The following is a 13185-nucleotide window of genomic DNA, read 5'->3' on the forward strand; positions in this document are numbered from 1 at the left end:
GAGAGAGAGAGAGAGAGAGAGAGAGAGAGAGAGAGAGAGAGAGAGAGAGAGAGAGAGAGAGAGAGAGAGAGAGAGAGAGAGAGAGAGAGAGAGAGAATAAAGTAAAAATGAAAGGGCTAAAGAGGGAAATAGGAAAATCACAGAAATACTACATCAAAGTGTATTCCAAAGAATAAGTATCATGCGCCCAATCGGCTGAAATTTTGCTTGGAAGGCGGCCACTCAAAATGACGATAATAAAAATCAGTCTAAAGATGATATAATTATTCCGTTTCTATCAGATTTTTTTCCTGTGGGTGACAGGAAACTAGGCCCTCGTGGTCAAGGTCAGACCACTTCCCACAGTCGCGATTTTCCATAATGGCTGATGTAAGTCATTCACTCAATCGGATTATGATACAATCTCCATCGTTTAGTCAGTTTTTTTTGTAGTATTCCCAAAAGGCAATCAATTTGACATATTTACCTGATACTATCACGACTATGTTAGTCCGCTTTGTAGATCTTTTGTTAACGAGCTTACAGACAATTAGGCTAACCACGGCAGAAATGAAACTGTGAGACGAAGTGACAAGCAACCAGACACTGAGAGACAAATTTATAGTAATTCATTAAAAAAGAAAGAGAATAATTGACTGACTAATAAACATAAGAGGGGACACGCAGAGCCAGAAAACCAGCCAGACAGGCAAGACAAAGACACAGACCCATACGAAACACACAAAAACTCTTATACGTATAATACCACTTAGGAGAAACACAAAGAAAGCTACTGATAAGAAAAGAATGAATCCCGGAGCCAAAATTTCACGAGGTGGTAATAAAAGGAGTGAAAACCCAACACTGTCCGGCCAAAAAAACTGGTCAATGCAAATCAAGGTAAAGGGATGAGGGACGGGTGTTGCTGATAAGGACAGGGAACCAAACAGCAGACGACCATCAGACGCCCCGAGTGCCTGCCTCCCCCTGTTGCCATCCCCCGGCGGTGCGTCCGTGACTGGTGAAGCGTGGACAAGGCCAGGTGTGAAGGTCAAGACGGGAACAAGGAGAACGTAACGCAGCCTCTCCATCACTCCTACCGTGCAAGCGGCAACATGGCAAGAAAATTATATCACAAAAAAAAGAAACGGACAATTTACAGTTTCACCCAACCAACGATTTTTGACTGACTGACTGACACTCCAATAAATTACAACAGAGCTCTCCCAAAGATTCTAGAAACAGAAATAGTAATTGGTATTAAAGTTAGAATATCAGAGACGCAGCTGAAATGAAATTGAACTGATTGGAAATATTGAAATTGAAAAGGGGGAAGAGACAAGGCAAAGAGAAGAAAATGCACTCACGGGGAAAACCGATCACACACTCCGAGCAGGTGAGGAGGAGTACATCAAGGGGCAGCGAGAAAAAGAGGGGAAGCCTGCGGCACTCACACGCATGGCTAAAAAGTGAGGCTAATGTGTGGGAAGCCATTTGCAAAGGTAGTTTGGCGTAAAGTCGAATCAAGTACTGGAACACCTGAACCACAAAAATACGCCGGTGCTCAGGTGAGGCAAATTCAGATAAAGGGCAGCAAGGGAGACTTCGCAAAAAATGAAAAAGGGAGATGAGAGAAGGAGATTAAAGGGATGAGAGGACGAGGAGGGAGGACATGGGCAAAGGGTGGTCGGAAGAACGTGAAGAAGATGAATTACGGGTTCCAGCGAGGAGCTTGACTACGGGACAGGTAGGCGTAAGGGGAACGGTCATAAAAAAAACGGCGGGGGCGTCAGGTCAAGCGGGTGTGGAGGCAGGGGGAAGGGCAAGGCAGGGCGGGACACGGGAATAAAACAGACTTGGAAGAATGTGGAAAGGTAGGTTTAGTGCTGGCATGTATGAGGGAATGCAAGTCGGAAACCTACCACCGCCACAACCACCACCAAGAGAAAGACCACCAATAAAAGAGGAGGAAAGAGTGAGGTGTGATGGGGTGCAGATGTAACGGTTTGGAGGATGTGGGGGCTCGAAGGCGGCGTGTGGGCGGGGAGTGTGAGTGAAGGGGAGGGTTGGGGAGGGACGAAGTGATGCGTATTTTAAAAGGCTTAGGAAGGGTGGAAGCGTAACCTGTTGGACCTGGCTGAGTGGCGGCGCTGGTGGTGGGAGATGGTGCTGGTGACCCACTGTCAATGACCTCGAGTGACCTCCTCCTCCTCCTCCTCTTCCTCTTCTCCCCCACTCTCCCCCTCCGACTCCTCCCGTCTTTCTCCTTTTCCTCATCCACCTCCTCCCTTGACCCCCCCCCCCCAACACACACACACACACACACACACACACACACACACACACACACACACACACACACACACACACACACACACACACAACAATGCCCTTAAATAATAGGCACGAGAGTGGGGGTTGGTGAACAAAAAATATCCCAGACCGTTGTGTGAAAAAAGTAATTAACTTTCAAATACGCGTTTTCTTGTCTCTGGGAAGGTCGGCTCGTGTGTGCCTTAATAATTATTTGTTTACTATCAGTTAGATAAATAATTCAACACATGTAGTGCAACAGTATCAAGAACAAAGAGAAAGTCAAGGACAGACCCAGACACAACAAAGTGGTAAGCATCGACGTCTGAAAAAAGCGCACTTAAAAAACAAAAGAAAAATATTGAGGAAGCGAAGATTCGGTGTCTCGTATTCCCGACGTCCCTCAAAGCTTCTCGTAACGTCTAAAAGATCGGTCACAAATACGATGTAAACAACGCTGCTGTCATTTGAAGAAAAGTACCGAGGGTCTGTCTGTCAGGGTTCTCCTCAGCATGACTTACCAAACACGAGAACTTTAGCTTGTTCGCTCGTAAAGAAGACGAGTACAGACGGACGGGAAGAGGGCGAGCGAGGAGGAGGAGGGAAGGAGGGGAGGCAGGTGTTTCTTCTTGCTTGTTTTCACGGCGCTTATGAGTGTCGTGTGTATTGGTATTCCCTTCGTTTGCTGCTTGTTTGTCTGCTCATTTATTCTATTCGGCTTCCTCTCTTTAAATGCATTTGCTTATTTGAGGTTTTCCTGCTTTCTTCTTTGAGTTTTGCATGTATCGTCTGTGCATCTCTCTCTCTCTCTCTTCATGTGTTTGTGTGTTGTGTGTCGGAGGACTATCATTTTTTTTTTTTTTCAGACTGGTTGGGATAATAGCCGCCAGACTGAGTTTCCGCAAGAGGGAGTCGACGGGGCGGAGGGTCCGAGTGTGGGTTACAGGGACCGTCTGACGAAAAGGTGACTAGTGGAAGGGTTGCCCCAAACGCCCGAAGGTGGAGGCATGAATGAGGAAAGCGCAGGAGTATAAAGAAGGAAAAAGGAAAAAACACAAGTGTCTTCTCCTTTGCCATGCGCGGACTAATGTAGGTTCCTTGTCAAGTAGATGTTTGTGTGTAGGAAGAAGATGAATGTGGTGAATGCTTGACATGTACACACGCAAGGAAAATAACAAAAATGCAGTTGCACACACACACACACACACACACACACACACACACACACACACACACACACACACACACAAGAAATAAACAAAGCCTAGATACGCACACAGACAGATATACGACAAAACGCACCCTAGACCGTTCCTTGGAGTGAGAGAACAACAAGCACACTAATTAATGATAAAAAAAACATCCCTATGCGCAGACACACGCTTAAGATATGAACACAGGGAGTCATATCTCGTACCCCCCCATGCGGGCGGTACACTCACTACGGACACTCTCTACACACTCTCTACGCACAGAAACGTTTGACTTTACACACACACACACACACACACACACACACACACACACACACACACACACACACACACACACACACACACACACACACACACACACCACACGCAAACAGCTCTTGGTAGCAGTTGTGGCCATGTTTTGTTACTAACGCAAAGTGAAAACGAACAAAGCGCTATTTTCTCTTTGTTCACAGTGGTGGAGGGCTCGGTGAGGTGGCTCGATTATGTGGTAATTACCTGTGACAACCATGTAACCTGACGCGTCACGTGTGCTTATGAAGAGCTTGTGCGGTGAGCAATGTAGTCATCCCGTCCTCATTAAGCTATGAGATACGTTTTGCGCGTCATGTGAGGACACACCTCGACTAAATACGACAAACTATTTTATTGTTATTATGTATACACACACATGCAGTGGAGGCAAAGATTAAGTAGAAATGAATCATGAAAGGTTCTTGAGCCTGGTGCAGGGAGAAGTTTTTGCAGTGTTCGGCTTTCAACGCACACGAGTCTAATTACTGTCAAGCAAAGTTAACACTGCCTCACAATCATTAGGAGGAGCCGAGGAGCCGCTGGTGCTCCTCAACATGCTTTCGTAGCCGCAGACTTGGCCGCAGAACCTTCCGAGGCACTGTTACGAGAGTACAGTTACAACAAGGAAAAGCCTCCGATAAGATGAGATGAGATGGACTCCAAAAGGCTCGACCACTCTAACGTACTGACAGCCATGTTCTGATACCACCTGGGGCTCTGACACCCTGTGTGTGTGTGTGTGTGTGTGTGTGTGTGTGTGTGTGAGAGAGAGAGAGAGAGAGAGAGAGAGAGAGAGAGAGAGAGAGAGAGAGAGAGAGAGAGAGAGAGAGAGAGAGAGAGAGAGAGAGAGAGAGAGAGAGAGAGAGAGAGAGAGAGAGAGAGAGAGAGAGAGAGAGAGAGCTCGCGCAATAGTGTTTACGCCTAGTCGTTCATAATTTCCATTCACATCAGTAAGTAGTCCCAAGGAGTCGGCCAGCGGTATAATCTGAACACAAGCGAATTTTTGTACACTCAAGAAATGCACGGCGCTGTATCGGTTGTGCAGCGGCTCATTGGTGCATTATGATCTACCACAGCTTTTGTATTCATCAGGCTAACCATAAACTTGAGAGTAGTGTAAGCCTAAGTATGTAAAATAAATTGCTGGTACACTTCTTATTCCACTCACACACAGACCACATGAAGCAAAAACGTGTTCGAAGCCGAAAACGTGGACGCAGATCCTACTTTCTATTTGTATTTACTGTCATATATTTTGCTTTTAATGGGACACGAGCATCGTCCACATACCTCGGCTTAGTAGAGGGCAGGCGGCATCCCGTTAGCCTCCCAAAAGCTGGAGTGGTGATGCAGAAGGAGCTGTCGGGGCCAAGCATTGTGTCTCACCTGCAATGTTAAACTTCATGTTATAATTGGACGCTGTGAAAAGGCTGGGCGGGCCAAGATTACATGCCTGCGTGCCCCTCCCCTCCTCCTCTCTCGCTCTCTCTGGCTCTCTTTCTTTCTTTCTTTCTGTTCTTCTATCTTTCTACCTTTCTTTCCCTCCATCTTTCTTTCTCTCTTGCTTTGCTTATTTTTCTTTTCTTTTACACACACACACACACACACACACACACACACACACACACACACACACAAGGACACACGTACGCACGAGGACGCGTAGACACACAAAAAAGTCCATGTACTTATTTCTTTATGGAAGAGAAATATTACATCACGTAAAAGAATTGTCATCATTAAGTAGATATCAAAGAATTTAAGGGAGTTTCAATGTTTTAATATGTGAAGTCGGAGTTACAATCATATTTTTATTGTGTCATGGTCACCTGAGTTATTTATTGTGTGGCTCAAACAATAGCAATCAGAGTGGACTTCATAACAACACAGCAAAAGAAGTTTCAACACATGAAGCGAAGGGCAAGGCTGAGGCTGAAAGCAACTGATTGTACGGATGAAAAGTAGCACAAGGCCTAGATCGTCCAGGCGCAGAAAAGACAGATCCCTTATTGTTCTTTGCAGTCAAGATGATGCACGAGATAGCAACACGTAAAGCTATAACAGAATTAGACGCGTGACTGCTATTGACTGATTTCTAATGACACAAGAGACAGGGGTAGGGCGAGAGGTGAGTACCAGTATGACTCCTTCAGTTGCGTACAATGAAGAAGCATAACTTAGGTCAACCACCCTATTGGGACAGCAGGGCTAAAATCACGTCAACCTCTGTAGAGAATAATACATCAGAGCCCCACTGAAACGTAGCCTAGATTTTCATTTTTGTTTGGCTGTGACTGTAAGGTTATTGCCTCTTAACCTTACTTTTGAGCAAACACTGAATCGTCATGAACCCGGTACTCAGATAAGACCTGTTGTAAATAACGCGGAAGATTCGTCAGCTTGAGGAGTGGATTTTCATGTTCCTTTGTGTCGCGCATTTTGTGTTTCACCTACAAGTGTATATATTTTTCCGTCCAAAGTGATGACCACGCGCGCAGAAATCTATTTTTCTCTTTTCTGTGGGTTTTTCTGGTGCTTTTACGGATCATGAGTGCAACTTTTTCAGCACAAACGGGGGAAAAACGAGGCAAGAATGAAAAGATGAAATGAGAAAGCAGAAAAGAAGGGAAGACGTCAACTCATGAAAGGGGGGGGGGGGAGAGAGAGAGAGAGAGAGAGAGAGAGAGAGAGAGAGAGAGAGAGAGAGAGAGAGAGAGAGAGAGAGAGAGAGAGAGAGAGAGAGAGAGAGAGAGAGAGAGAGAGAATCAACGAAAACAAAATGTGTGAGTCTATTCGTGCCCGAGTCTGCCTGCTTGTGTCTGTCAGTCTGTCTGCCTATATTTGCGGAATACCTAGTACAAGTGTAAAAAATGCGCCGAAACCCGAAAAAAAGATCAATAATAAATACAAAAACAGGCAAAGAAATGTATAAAATAATAGAGGTAAAAAGAACTAAAAAAAACCGGCAGAAAATAAAGAAATGTAAAAGGAGAAAGAAAGGAGGGAAAGCCACCGAACCCCCCTTGATCATGGCCCACCACTACCCCCTCATTCCCCGACACCCTTCTCAAATGATAATATAAGGCAGAGGAGCTTGAGCAGATACCCTCCTCGTTAGCGGGCTCCGATAAATAGTAGGCAGTCACTTCGCGTAAGCTTTGAAGGCATCGACAGCGGGAGAAACGAGCGAGGGAAAGGGTCGCGGAGGAGGGACGGAGGGAGGTGGTGCGGCGGGACGAAGGTGAAGGCAAAGATTGAGACTAATGAGATGCGTTTTTGTGTTTCTCCTTGGCATCGAAACCTGCTTTTGCGATGCGGTGAACCAAAGAGAGCAAACGGAAATAAAAAAAATATATATAATAGATGTGAAACAAGCATGTGAATATTTTTGCATCACCTAAAAACATCAATACAGTTGCTATAAAAAATAAGATAGAAAAAGGTGAGTTCGAGAAGGCTTGGAAGACCTGGAGAGGGTGTGGGATGGAAGAGAAGGAGAGAATGGTGCCGCGGGAAGGGTGGGAGGGAGAGAGGAAGGAAGGGAGGGAAGGAGGGAAGGAGGGCGAGAAACAGGTTAGGTAATGAATAGTAGGAAGCAGATGATAAAAAAAAGTAATAAAAGAGCGACGCTAAATAGAAATAGAAGCTAATGACAAAAAGGCAAGGTGGATGAATAGGAGATTGTGCATGAAGTGATAAAAATGAAAGGGCTGAATAATAAACTATGATCGAAGAAAAAAAAATAAGAGAAGAGAGGCGAACGAGTAAAGATTAAGGCGAACAATGAAAGTTGAGGTGCAAGATAAAGAGAATTTAAAAGAGGAGAAAAGGAAGGAATCAAGGAGGAGCTAATGAGGAAGGGAAACGGGTGGATGGAAGAGGTAAGAAGGGAAAGGAAAAGGGGGCTGTAATAGCTAAGAAGGAAGGGAAGGAGGGTGAGAAGGGTAAGCAATGAAGGAAAGAGAGAGAGGTTGAGGTTGGGAAGATATAGGGTGAGAGGGTGGAAGGCAAGGATATGGAAGAGAGAACAGGAAGGGGAGGATGAAAGAGGCAAGTAAGGAGGGAAGGAGGGAGAGGTGGAGGCAGGGAAGATTAAAGGTGGTAAGGTGGAAGGCAAGGATATGGAAGGGAGAACAGGAGGGGGGAGGATGAAAGAGGTAAGCAAGGAGGTAAGGAGGGAGAGGTGGAGGCAGGGAAGATTAAAGGTGGTAAGGTGGAAGGCAAGGATATGGAAAAGAGAGCAGGAGGGGGGAGGGTGAAAGAGGTAAGCAAGGAGGTAAGGAGGGAGAGGTGGAGGCAGGGAAGATCCAAGATGGTAAGGTGGAAGGCAAGGATATGGAAGAGAAAACAGGAGGGGGGAGGGGGAATGAGGCAAGCAAGGAGGGGAGGAGGAAGGGGAGGAGGAAGGGGTGTCGGTAGGGAAGATCTAAGGTGGGAGGTGGAAGAGAGAACATGGTATGCAGGCAACGAGCATACTAAGCATCGGCGCTGCTGTGATAAAGGAGCGCTGAGCAATTGGTACTGTGGGCGTGGTGTGAGTTATGCAACAAGCCCCTCGCCGCCCCACCACCGCTCTCAATGCCTGTATGACTGCTTTATCGCCTCTAAACCCCGCCTCCTCCTGCCTATTAGGAGTGGTAATGTAAGCTATTTGTTCACGGCCAATTATTCAACGGGACTTTCACCCGATCATAAAAATTTATCACCGCTATGTTTTGTTTATTTATCTGCTCTTTTTTTATGGTTAGATAATGTTGCGCCCGAATATGGCGAGGTGTTAAGGGTAGCTGGCCGGCCACGTGTTGTCTGTTTACCGCGGTGTGAGGAGAGGAGACGAACACTGACCCGGGCGTGAGGTGGCGTCGAGGGATGATGTAGCAGCTTCTGGGGTCCGAACGTGTGTGTTTGCCTGACCGTCGTTATTGTGCATCAAGGAAGAGGTGAAGTGTACAGCGGTATTCGAACGCCTGAAGCAGATACCAGACTGTTGTGGCCTCAATATGATAGTCTGCAGTCACGTACGCCTGCGCTTTCAAGTTATAGGTGAACGAGGCTATGTATCTTATTTTTTACAGAGATATGTTTGCGTTGACATGAGAGCTTTGCCTTTTTCCGGGTTGTGCTTCGTAAAAAAGGCAAAGTGGCAATACACAAGCAAAGAAGTTATCCGTTGTTACGACCGCCAGCAGCCACTCCGCCGGTTTGCATGTCACCCTCATGAGTAGCGAGGCTGGTTAGTCTTGCCCTCCAGACACGTCCCCGCAGCCGTCCATGTAACGAGGGCTCTTCGCGGTAATAACTTCACCTGATTACCAAGTGATCCCTCACCTGCGACAATTTATACGACGCTAACAAATACTTCCCTCCTCTAAATATATTATTTGAGTTGATATACGACGGAATGAACACCGAGGACGACACCCATATATACGTGTGACCCCCTATGTAGACACACACCTACGACAAACCACCCACTTCTGCCGTACCTGTAGGCGACAGCGACCACAGCGACCACCCACCCCCACCATCGTCGCCACAGCCGCTACCGCCACTCCAGATCCTTCCACCTCCGCCATAATACCATGATAAAGTCCTCGGCACCTCCACAATGATCCAGGCGCCATTTCATCACCGCAAAGCTTCGTTAATCCTTTCCGAAGGTAGGCAATAAAAGAACTCCAAATACGGTTTGTTTTCATTGCTTTAAAAGCCCATTCAGGTCTAGGCTCCACTAAATGGAATAATTCTACACTGTGTCTGTCTGTCTGTCTGTCTATGACTGTCTGGCTAGGTGGTGGGTGCTCTCTCTAGAAAAAAATAACACTTCACACATTCAAGGGTTCAGAACTGAAAATTTCAGACGTTAGAGGTGATGGAATGAGCACCGAGGAAGTTTTTTGAATCAAGAATAATATTATTTATGTTATTGATACTACGGGAAGGTCTCAGCCGACAGCACTAAGGAACCAGCATGAAGTCGATTCTCCACACTTCGTAAGGGCAGACAGTTACTGCAGCGTAAGCCGAAAAAGGTGCCTCCCGTGCGTTGCAAGTACCAAAATAGAAAGAAAACTTCATTCACATGTATTTCAGTCAATGATATTACGACTGTATTAGAGAACAAGGAAAAAAATGTAATAGGTATAACTTTTTACACGCAATAAGAATATAATGTGAGGGAAATTATTTTCAGTAGTTGTAATCTTGAAACATGAATAAACTGCACTAAATATGTCCTTAACAACAGTGGACGGGAGCAAATTCTCACCGTCAGCCGAGCAAGTCGCTAAGGTTAATGCATACAACGGATACGCTCACCGTTACATGCCCGGCGGAGGTATTAGATAAAAGTGGCCTTGATGCCACTTGTAGGTTTAAGTTCAGGAACAGACCGCGGGAAGGTAGCTAATGGCTAGTGGGGTCTGTAATTCTATGCAAATCAATGTAAATCTCTCTCTCTCTCTCTCTCTCTCTCTCTCTCTCTCTCTCTCTCTCTCTCTCTCTCTCTCTCTCTCTCTCTCTCGATCAGTCAGGCAACCTATCTGCTGATTTATCTAAATCCATCTTGTCCTCTTTCTCTCTCGCTTAGTAATCTTTTAAACAAAGGGAAAAAAACGAGAGGTTCATCTCACACAAACTTTATAACTAAAAACACGCACCAGAAAGGAAAGTACGTCTGCTGAAGCGAGACCTCAACTTATTTTCCGCTGCCCATCTTAATTATCTACTACGAGACCAGAAAGGGTTTGCACCCTTCCCCAGAAACCTTTACCTAACCCCACCCCCGAATCACTTTCTCTCTCGACCTAACAGTCTCTCGGCTCCCCGATTCCTTCCCTCCTCTCTCTCCCTCCCTCCCTCCAGCTACACACGGAAGCCGCCTCCACCATCACCAGCCTTCTTGTTGACACTTAATTTTAGTAGGGCAGGTATTAGGGGTGGCAAAAAAAACTGACGTGGCCTGGGTGCCGCATCTGAGGGTTGTGATATCATCATTCTTAGGGCGCTGGATAAGGTAAAAAAAAGTTCATTTAGGTACGGGGCAGAAGAGGGGTACACGGCAGGTGTCTCGGGGCAAGAAATGTGGAGAGGTAGTATGTGGACAGGTAGATGAAAGAGTTAAAAGGCTGAAAGGTAGCTAATTTATCATAATGGACGGAGGAGGAAGGAAATGGACAGGTGTGGATAGCCTAGAATTAGATTGTTACACGTAGAACAGGAATACGAAAAGGTTACCATGTTTCTAATCTCCTTTCCACTTACCTTTATTGGAGTGCTACAGACCAATCTAGGAATATATTACACTGCTACTGCACTTTCCATTCCGGACTAGAAACCTTTCAGCATTCACAAGTCCTTTGACACCTGACCCACTCCGCCCACCTGTCCATGCCAGAACCAGAGCCGCCCAGTGTTCTTGTCAAAACATTCCTCACGACATTCCTAGCAAAGCAAACGTGTGAGATGAAGAATGGATTGGTAATGACGCAGCAGAAACACTGGTGAGGTCTGTGTGTGCATGGCGGTGAGCACATAACACCCCTATTCCTATTCTCAACAATGAAGGCCGAATGCAAATGAGTAAATACTTGCACTTAAGAGTGGCTGGGAGCGGCCTCGACCAAGAATTCATAACTGGTCAGCTGAAGGAGAAGAGGGAGGTGGGGGGGAGCAGCGAGTAAGACCTTCAGTATATATAAGTGTAAAGGGGAGGGTGGCTGGAAGGGGAAGGTTATATGTGCGCCCAGTAGGAGGAAGCAAAGAGCACGTCATCCCCGCAGTCATGTGTCAGCAGTAATTCGTGCGTTTTGTGCATATTGGTTTCAGCATTTTTTCTTTTATTGTATGACGCACCCAAGTTCAAGTCCATTCAAAGGGGTGACTTTTTTCGACTTCTAATTTCTCTTTCTGCAGAACCAAGGTGATCCACAGCCTATAAACCGCTCTTATAAAAACTTGAAGCGTTCTCAAACTTGCTAACCACACACGACCACCGCCACAGCACGCCTCCCGCCTGAAGAAAAAAAAAAAACTTCCCCGCCGCCTCACGACTCCCGGTTCGCCTGAATATTAATATCACGCGTCGCTTTGCTTTGTTTTCACGGTTGCCGCCAATGAAAGCAAATTCCTAACCGATCAGTATCATTCAAATCTCGGCGGATTTTCCAACTTGTGGGCACCCGCACGGGTCACGACCTCGATTTAGTGTGTGATCGTTCGTGGAATTCACCACGGCCTGATCACGAGCTGGACTAGCTTTCGCCAGCAGGTACCCTCACGACGTGAGCAAGTGCTCATTTTGTCGATCTCTGGGTACTGCCAGGACCTCACACACCACACACCCCATCCCCCTTGCTCAAGGGGTGACAGTAACCACGCCTAGTTAACGGAGAGAATCCGGCCTGAGCGGGGCTCGAACCGCCGCCTGTTTGGCCGTGAAGCCTTGCAGCGCGGCGCTCTAACCGATTGAGCTACCAGAGTGGTGTGTGTGTGTGTGTGTGTGTGTGTGTGTGTGTGTGTGTGTGTGTGTGTGTGTGTGTGTGTGTGTGTGTGTGTTCTATTTATAAGCATGTATACTTTTTGCGTAGTTCCTCTATTCTTATCATCTTACAGCTGCGCAGCATCCAACTTGACCATGAACAAAAGCGTCGTCTTTAAATACACACCCAGCCATTGTACGTACGCCGTCCACTAAAACCAGAGTGAATTTATGACTTCATTACTCGCTTTTTCTTTCCACGTTTTCACTTTCCGCTCCATTATCAACGCCGTGCCTCATTTACACTTCCACAGCTCACGCCGACTCCTCCATTCACAAGCGTCCTCATTTTTCTTCTTAACCGTAAACAGAAAACTCATTCAGTGCAACCTTCAAGGCCGCTAACGCACCCCGTGACCCCCGCAGCGCCCATGACCCCGACAAGAATCAGGCGTCACGATGAGGATCACGCCCCCATAGCTCACCTGACTCACCTCTCGCGGGCGTAAAGGTTTCCCCGCTCTACTGGCTGAGGCGGCGGCTGCGGTGGTGGTGGTGGTGGTGGTGAAGGGGGCGTGAGAGATCAAGCAGTTATCCTCTCCGAAAGGCTCGATAACGACTCAATTTTCCTCCGATTCCGTGAGAGGGTACTAAAGAGGAGGAGGAGACTAATGTAACCCTTTTTGGAGGTATTATCGACTAGGTTGTGATGAAAAAAATGGTAGGCTTGGTGAATTCTCTACCTCGGTGTTTTATCTCCCGAGTTAATAGTTCGACAGAAAAACACACTCAGGGATGAAAGATGTTCGAGTCAGACTACCGGATATTTCAATCGCCCTGTCATTAAAATCCGATGCCTTTCCCCTGTTTATAAGGAAGATAATGCATGTGGTGTAATTATATTTA

The 13185-nt window shown here is 46.5% G+C and overlaps 1 long non-coding RNA gene across 1 annotated transcript in view; it reads right to left on the reverse strand.

Moving 5' to 3' along the window:
* The window catches only part of LOC126998002 (uncharacterized), a 66325-nt gene that overhangs the window by 18374 nt on the left and 34766 nt on the right, over positions 1-13185 (reverse strand). The window contains exon 3 of the long non-coding RNA XR_007752597.1: positions 5091-5186. This is a non-coding gene — a long non-coding RNA (uncharacterized LOC126998002). The remainder of the gene's footprint in view (positions 1-5090; positions 5187-13185) is intronic.

Source organism: Eriocheir sinensis, chromosome 2 (genome assembly GCF_024679095.1).
Source record: "Eriocheir sinensis breed Jianghai 21 chromosome 2, ASM2467909v1, whole genome shotgun sequence".
Classification (NCBI taxonomy): domain Eukaryota; kingdom Metazoa; phylum Arthropoda; class Malacostraca; order Decapoda; family Varunidae; genus Eriocheir; species Eriocheir sinensis.